This window comes from Lutjanus erythropterus, chromosome 8 (genome assembly GCF_056507025.1).
Source record: "Lutjanus erythropterus isolate fLutEry1 chromosome 8, fLutEry1.hap2, whole genome shotgun sequence".
NCBI lineage: Eukaryota > Metazoa > Chordata > Actinopteri > Lutjaniformes > Lutjanidae > Lutjanus > Lutjanus erythropterus.
Genome location: NC_139324.1, coordinates 23438082 through 23446102, shown reverse-complemented (window position 1 = coordinate 23446102; position 8021 = coordinate 23438082).

Genomic DNA, 8021 nt, shown 5'->3' with positions numbered 1-8021 from the left:
TAGCCAGGAAATTCCATTCGGCATATCAAATCAACATATCAAATGACCAGATTCATACACTGATGCTTGGTTACTGTTTACCTTGAAATTTTCAGCATGCACCATTTTACACTGTACAATAAAGTTCTCTTTTGTCACTTATTAATCGTAGTACATCATTTATAAAGGTGATAGTTGTATATTTTATATTTTTTGTCAACACCATCAGGACAGCTTGTTCAACATTGGAAACTTCAGTGAAATCTTGACATTTAAATGCTGGGACCATCCCCACAAATGCAAAAGCTACCTTAGTTACCAAATTAGCAGTTAATCACATTACCCAAACCAACTGACATACAATGACTCCACACATAGACTCTTGGAACATATGGGAGTCTGGAGTGTCACAGTAGTTTCCACCTTTACCCAGTTTTTAATCCATGCTTGCAGAGTGGATTTGTGGGAGCAGAAGGCTAAGTGTAGAAAATGCAGAGCCTGTTGTCCGAGTCCTAGATGTTGTCTGGCTCTCACTCAGCCTCCCTGGCAGCTCTCTCACTCTCAATTATATTGATTCTTCTTCCAATCAGCCAGGGTAGTTTACATTAGTGATTACTGCTCAAATCTATAAGGTTTTTAACTCAAGGACACTTTCAGGTAAACCTATATACAGCTGTCTACACATGCACATGCAATGGCTCACTTTTCACTCACACCTCCTTTACTAAAGCATACACTGAGTATGTTTTTCAGTGCGTAACCACACTGATCTGAATGCATCCTCTTTAGACACAACAGATGACTGACACTGCTGCTGCTTATGTGCTAATTTGCTGATTTCACTACACAGCCTGTGTAGCTAAGGTGTATTAGCATGCTGATGCATTTAGCTCAGAGCACCTGTGCCTGGGCATGTCCCACAGAGATGCACTAGCATGGCTGATGATGAAATGAGTTAGCATATTTGCACCTCCAGTTCCCTCATCTCGAAGTTAATGGGTTTTTTGAATAGATTTTTGGTGAGATGCATGTAATAAGGTCTGTGGTTAACACAGGCCTAAAAGATGTCTGTGTTTTGTTCTATGACATAAAACACATCAGTAAATAACCCACGTGTGAATTTTGAAGCTTTTGCATGTCTTAAAAAAGGTAGTTGCTGAGAAGTGGCCGAATGAGATTACAGAGGATGTCTGGGACGGTACGTGATGTTTTCACACTGAACAAGAGTCTCTCAGCGTTAGTGACCAAACTCGCCAACCCTCCTGATATTCCCAGGAGACTCACATTTTTCAATGCCCTCTAACTATTTCCTCCACACTTCTCCTGTATTTTTTTCACGATTTCTGACAAATCTTCACACTTTTCTTCCCTTTTCATTATCACAACCTGTTTCTGGCACTGTACAGCGTGTCTATCCCCTACAACTCCAAATGTAATCTACCACCTTAGCAGCTACACCAAACCAGACTTCCTGTGAAGAAGAATTACGTTTCTCAAGGAAAGTTTTCAAGGAAAGTGGCAAGCAATTTGTAAAGACTGCGGCGTGAATTTTCTTTTAACGCCAAGGCAAAACTAAACACAATAAAGAAAACTTAATTTATGCCAGAGATTTACACAAGTTCATGCCAGAGGGGCTAATCATCTTTCATGAGAATTAAAAACAAGTAAAAGTATTTAACATAAAAATGCTGTTACAGTGTACTTATGTACTTATTTCATCATTTTAAGTCATCAAAATGAATATAATTGTGAAGAAATATAATCTCTAATTATTTAGTTTTAAAATCCTACATATTTTTAAGATCTCAAGGTTGGCAATTAAACTGGTGACACTGAAGTCATGCAGCCATAGTGCAGTTTGTTTATAGCCTAATTTTAGATTTTTACTTTTGGCAATTGCATTTATGCTTGAAAAATCATAAATGGAATTATCTTGCTGAATGAAGAACATATGCAGTAGACCTTATTTTCTGTACTAATCCAAAGTACAATGGGAAATTCCATTGACATATTGTTGATGCTACAAGAGCAATGTCATCCAAACAGCACTCTATTCATAGTCTGTTTAGCAAGCTAATATTATATCTCAGTTTTGGTAATGCTGAAAAAATATTTGCAGAAACACTTCAATGCTCAAAATGTAAGCAGCTATACAAGAAATGAAATGTAAGGTAAATTTAAGAGAATTATAACTTTAATCATGAAATATTTACAAAAAAAATCGGTGGAAAACAATTTGTTGCCAATTGTTGAGCAACATAATTTGGTCAGTGCCTAAAAAGCAAATAAGTGGGTTATTAATGTGCCTGATTTTTTCAGGGAAACTGTAATAGTTTTTTCCCTTTGGATGATAATAAATAGATGAAAAGCTCTAAATGTATACTCACAAAATGAACAGGTATCCTGATGCACACACACTCATGCATGCTTTCCTATATTGCTCTCTCACTAGTATATGTTATGTATGTGTCTTATATTGATATTTGGGCAGCCACTGTCATCCACCATGCTGTAGGCCACCACAGGCGTCATAGATTTTCAGTCGAGTGACATTAACCTCAGACTGCTGCTACACTATTACCCCCACCCCCAATCTCACATTCAAGGAGAGGAAAGAGAGGAGGACGAGAGGCTGAGAAAGAGAGCGGAGAGAGAATGAAGAAATCCATCCATCTAATCCGGCCGATGTGACATATACTGTATAGTAAGAAGAGTTATAGGACTGAAAAACATCAGTGGAAGAGAGAAAGAGGGCAGACAGGTGGCAGTGAACACAGGATGTATAAAAAGAGGAGGCAGAAAAGGATGCAGAAGGAGGAAGAAAGGATGGATGAGGGAGGAGGAGGAGGAGCTTTAATATGCTTTACTTTCTTTTTTTGCATGAATGGAATCAGTCAGGAGGACAACTGTCTGGTGTGTGGGGTGATGACTAGCATTCAGGGAAATCATGTGTGGCTCCCAAAAGAAGGAATGTGAGTGGGCTAAAATCCTCACACTAAAAGTGCCATTCACTGTGTCTGTGGTCAGAGTCACTTTGGTGACGACCATAGGAGCCAGAGCTCCTCCTCCTGGCAGTTTTGGGCACTGCAGTACTCTGTGACGTGCAGACAGCACAAGTGAAGTTCGGGCCATCAATACTGTCAGAAAACACACGTGTCAGTGTAGGCATGCTGCTATACAGCATACATCAAGTTGAATCCAGGACTTCACGTTGGAGGACAGACACTGCAGCACAGATACAACTCAAGAGGCTAGTGAGGTAAATAGCAGAATTAGCTCAATCCATCCATCAATTAATCAACCAATCAATCAAACTTTTTTGTGTGCAGTATTTCTCAGGCTTTAAAAGTGACTGACAAATAAGAGAGTGTATAGACTGTATAACAAATACAGATTAATGCACATAAGTATCTAATTATGAGATGATATGTAGATTTTAGCCCCAGGTTGGGAACATCTGTTTTTATGCCCTCTGTTACTAAGGCTGCCCACAGACGCTTTGAAGGGACAGTCCACATCACCCTGTGTCTAACATGCTTAACCCCCACCTATCAGGATTTGGTAAATGATGTGCAATCCATGTGGCGTCCACTACAAGATAATGAATGTCGTAACAAAATCCACGAGTCCAATCAGTCCATACGTTCAGGTAACTGATGTACTAACTCAAAGGGAAACATACAGTAATGACAAAGCTGAGTCATTTCTCTGTTCAACTCTGAATGAAGCTGACTCACTCACTGTGGCACTATGAAGCAAGGCTACTCAGAGGCAGTGTGGACAGCGGACTGGACAGAGGAGAGAGCGGTATCAGAGTTAATCTGTAATCAGCTTTCTCTGATATAATACTCCAATTAAACACATAAACACACTGTAACTCAGATAAGGTGCTTTCTGCGTCTGCTTGATTCAGCAGAAAGTTGTCACAAGCAAGCAAGCAAAGTCTATTTTTATACCACCTGTCACAGACACCAGTCACAAAGTGCTTCCGAGTAAAAAAAAAAAAAAATTAAATTAAATAGAATAAAAACAGATAAAATATGCAAAGGGTACAGACATAAGGTACAAGATTAAAACATAAAATACCACCTGTTAGCTAAGTGCCTGTCTAGACAGATGGGTTTTTAGCTGTTTTTTTTTTTTTTAAGTCCACAGAGACCAAAGATCTCAAGCTTATTTGCAGACTATTCCATGTGATACTGTAGAGCCTGGCTGTGTAGGGCTTTATAAGTGAGCACCACAATTTCAAATGAATCTGAAAATTAAGCCAGTGTAAAGAGGTTAAATGAGTTCTAATATGTGACCATTTGTTGGATTGTGTTAAGAGCCAAGCAGCAGCAAGATTTATAAAGGCAGGTAGAAAGAGAATTACTGTTTGAGATAAACACGTGCATTTAGCATCTTCATTTTATTTCTTGACACAAGGTACCTAAGTTTGGCTGTGTTTCTGAAAGAAACATAATTATGTCAGCATCTTAGTGTACGTATTGAAACTCATGAATTGGTCAAAAATCACACCAAGATTATCCAGACTAGACCAAGATGAGGATGAGGAACCAAAGTTCTGCCTGATTGTTGGTTGAAATTTATGCGAAATAATAAACAAAACCTCTGTTTTATCTGCGCCGAACTGCAGAAAATTATTTACCATTCATTCCTGATTGCATGTAAGGAGAAAGATTATGAGACTCATCAGTGTACAAACAGATGTTGGTGAAACTAGAAGCAGCATGTATAAGCAGAATAAAATCTGCCCCAAAACTGATACACCTCATGGCAAAGCAGCAGTGTCCAACTTAAGTTCACCCGCCACATTCTCATACTTTTATTACATGATTAACACTGTGAAACGGTCACAGTCTGGTTAGATTTAGGCACAAAAACTACTTGGTTAGGTTTAGAATAAGATCATGTTTAGGGTTACAACTACATTATGTAGGTCATGTAATGTCCCTGAATGGAATCACAATCGAAGGTCACATGACGGAAGTCACTGACGCGACAACATAAAAGTCCCGTGATGCACATAAAATACTGTACACCACCTTACTTTTAATAATGTTTTGGTTTCAAATGGGACACAAACCCTGAGTTTGTTTGAGCCATCCATCCACCCTCCTCCTCCATGTACAGATATTCTCCCTCTTCGTACTACCTGGGGCATCTTTCACAGCTGTGGATGGATTTACATTAAAGTTATTTAAAAAGCCTGGTTCGTCACTTTTGGGTATAAGAGGTACCATCTGCGTCTGTATGTGTCATTGATATGTGATGAGTTGGGCATGAGACCAGGCTGGTTCACCTAAGTAGACTGACAAACTCCTAACTAAAAGACAGGACGACAATCACTCGAATGCAGTCTCAGATATGCCTTGGCAAGGTGCTGAGCCATGAAGGGTAGCAGCTATTAAGAGATGCTAAGGCAGGATTGGTACATGAACATCTTGGATCTAGATGTAGGAAAATGCTCACATGCTGTCAGAAGAAAATAATCTTTTCCTTTGATTTGGGAAGATTGGAATACAATAATTTCACAGCTAGTGCTCTATCCTTCACTCCTTGTCTTTGTCTTTGGGTTTGTGGGTGATTCAGTATATTCTCGGTTTTATCAGTTATTCTCATCTCTCTGCGGCTTTTCAGAAGCTTTGGGGGGTTCTGGTACCCGATGATGCAAGTCCTGGCAGGCAGGAATGGCAGCTGTGAAAATCCCCACTGGGATGCTGAGTATGGGGTGTATGTGTGATTCATCTGTGTTGATTTTTTTTCTGTTCTTCAACTTTTAGCAATCACAGGACGAAAGGAAGCTCTATTTGTGATGAACTTGCCTCCTGCTGTTGTGTTTCCTTTCCAGCATCTTTATCATCCAATTTGTCATCCAGAAATTTTTTTGGACACAGGCACGCCCACGTCTTCGGTAGATCAAACCACCGGTATATGCCAAGATGGTGGTGTGAAATTTCTCTGCCAAATCATGTCCTACAGTCCTACTGTATGAGGAGGTAAATGGTGCACACATCAAAATACATTAACACTAATCACAGTGGCTGCTTTCTGTGCTGCCATGTTGGGCTTTCCAGCTCAGTCAGTACAATTAGCTGACCCAACCAGACAAATTCACTTGGGATAGAGCAGTAATTATGTTAGAAATGGGCAATCTGGCTCCTTCTAGGCAGCGGTGTGACTTCATGCAGGAACAAGAGCAAACATTGCACCGTCCTCCACAAAACAATGTAGCACTGTGAAAATTATCTGCTTTAAATTTCTTACATCGTTTTTAATTCTACATCCAATTCTGTGGCTTAACCAGAGGCAGACTCAGGCTGTCGAAGGGGCCGGGGCGAAAAACAGAAAAAGGGCACCGGGTGAGGCACCAGCACCCTGAAAGCTGAAAATTTTATAGTGAAACAGTTCCAACCCCTGGTTTAGATTAAAATTTGTTTATTTTATGACTTAAAGTACAATAATTATGCTACATCTGTGATAAAAAGGGACAGGGAACTAAATTATTTACGTAGTCATTTACAAGCATATAGAGGCCAACTGCTTTTCTAACATGTAGGGCAGCTGATATGTTACTGCATTGCATTTTATCCACTGAAGGGCACTCTAGAGAGCACTTAACCACACTTTTCATTCACTGATGGGCACTCTAGAAGGCACTTTACTACATTTTGTCCACTGAATGCCACGAGGGCATTTTACCACATTTTGTCCCTCAGCAGTTGAAATGAGTCAGTGGTAAATAATTATGGAGGGAAGGTGTGGCCATGTCCATAATCCCAAGATTTAAAATAAAAAAATCGTGAGCAAGACTTCAACTAGTCTAGGGGAACCCTTAACATAATATGATGAAACACGACAGAATAAAAACACAAAATGCCTCCATAACTGCTCATCTGGCATGATCCAAGTTTCCTAAAGCCCTGGCTTGCCAAGTTGACTAAAAAAAAGTTATTTACACCATGTTTTAGCCTGAATCTTCTTTGTACATCCTTTGCTTGGAGTCATGTTCAAGTGCACATGCACACTGAACTGGGTGTCTGGTGTGACAGTGTGCAAATGGCATGTCAGGCTTTAGGAGACTTGGACTATGCCCGACGAGCACTATGGAGTAATTTTGCCCAGATTACTCGTTTCCATACTGTATTTGTTTGTAACTGTTAAAATCCTGTTATTCCAGAGGAGGGCAGCATGGCACACTGGCTGTGTTGTAAATAGACCTGCCCATCTGGATAACTGGAAATTCTCCCCCTGAACCAGGAAGAAAGCTTCTGACTAACTCTGTCAAGGAACAGTAACTAACAATGAGACCACTTCCTCTCGTGTGCATTGTCTTTCAATTTAAAAGCATGACAGAAACACGTTCTCTGTTGGAACAAATGGCAAATAGTGACGATCTGTAAAAGAGTGACACATTCACAGCCACCATCATACCATTATATCATCTACTCATAAAGTTGTCCAGTATTCGTGCTTCTTTCAGCTATTCAGGCTTTGGTCTCCACCAACACCTCAAAATGATAATTTTGGGTCATAATATCTGGGCTGCTAGAGGCTCAGATGTTGGTGCTGGGAAAATTACCTCACTAAAGGACTGTCTGTGATCTGCTTGGTGCCAAACTTTGGTCGCAGCTCTTTTGAAGCTAATGGGAGGATCACACTGAAACCCAACATATTGTATGACCTTCAAGGAAGAAACACCTGAAAAAAACGAAAACAGAAGAAAGAACACTCTTCAGAATATAACATACAGACAGATTTTTCCAGATGTGCACATTTGTTTATTTGCTGTTGCTCTGTGACTAGCAGTGAATGGATCACTCAGAAGTGAGCCTGCAAATCATATCAATGTTATCAGTAACTGTTGATGGTAGAGAATTTTGACATTTGACATGAACAACGTGAACTTAAATGAATTTAATTCAATTTTATATACAAACAATGTTTAAGTTGTGTTAAGTCTGTTATTCATTTCGCGTTACGGTTGCAGCCTTTATTTTGAAAACACACCGGAAGACAGAAACTGTTCTGCTGCGTCCTCT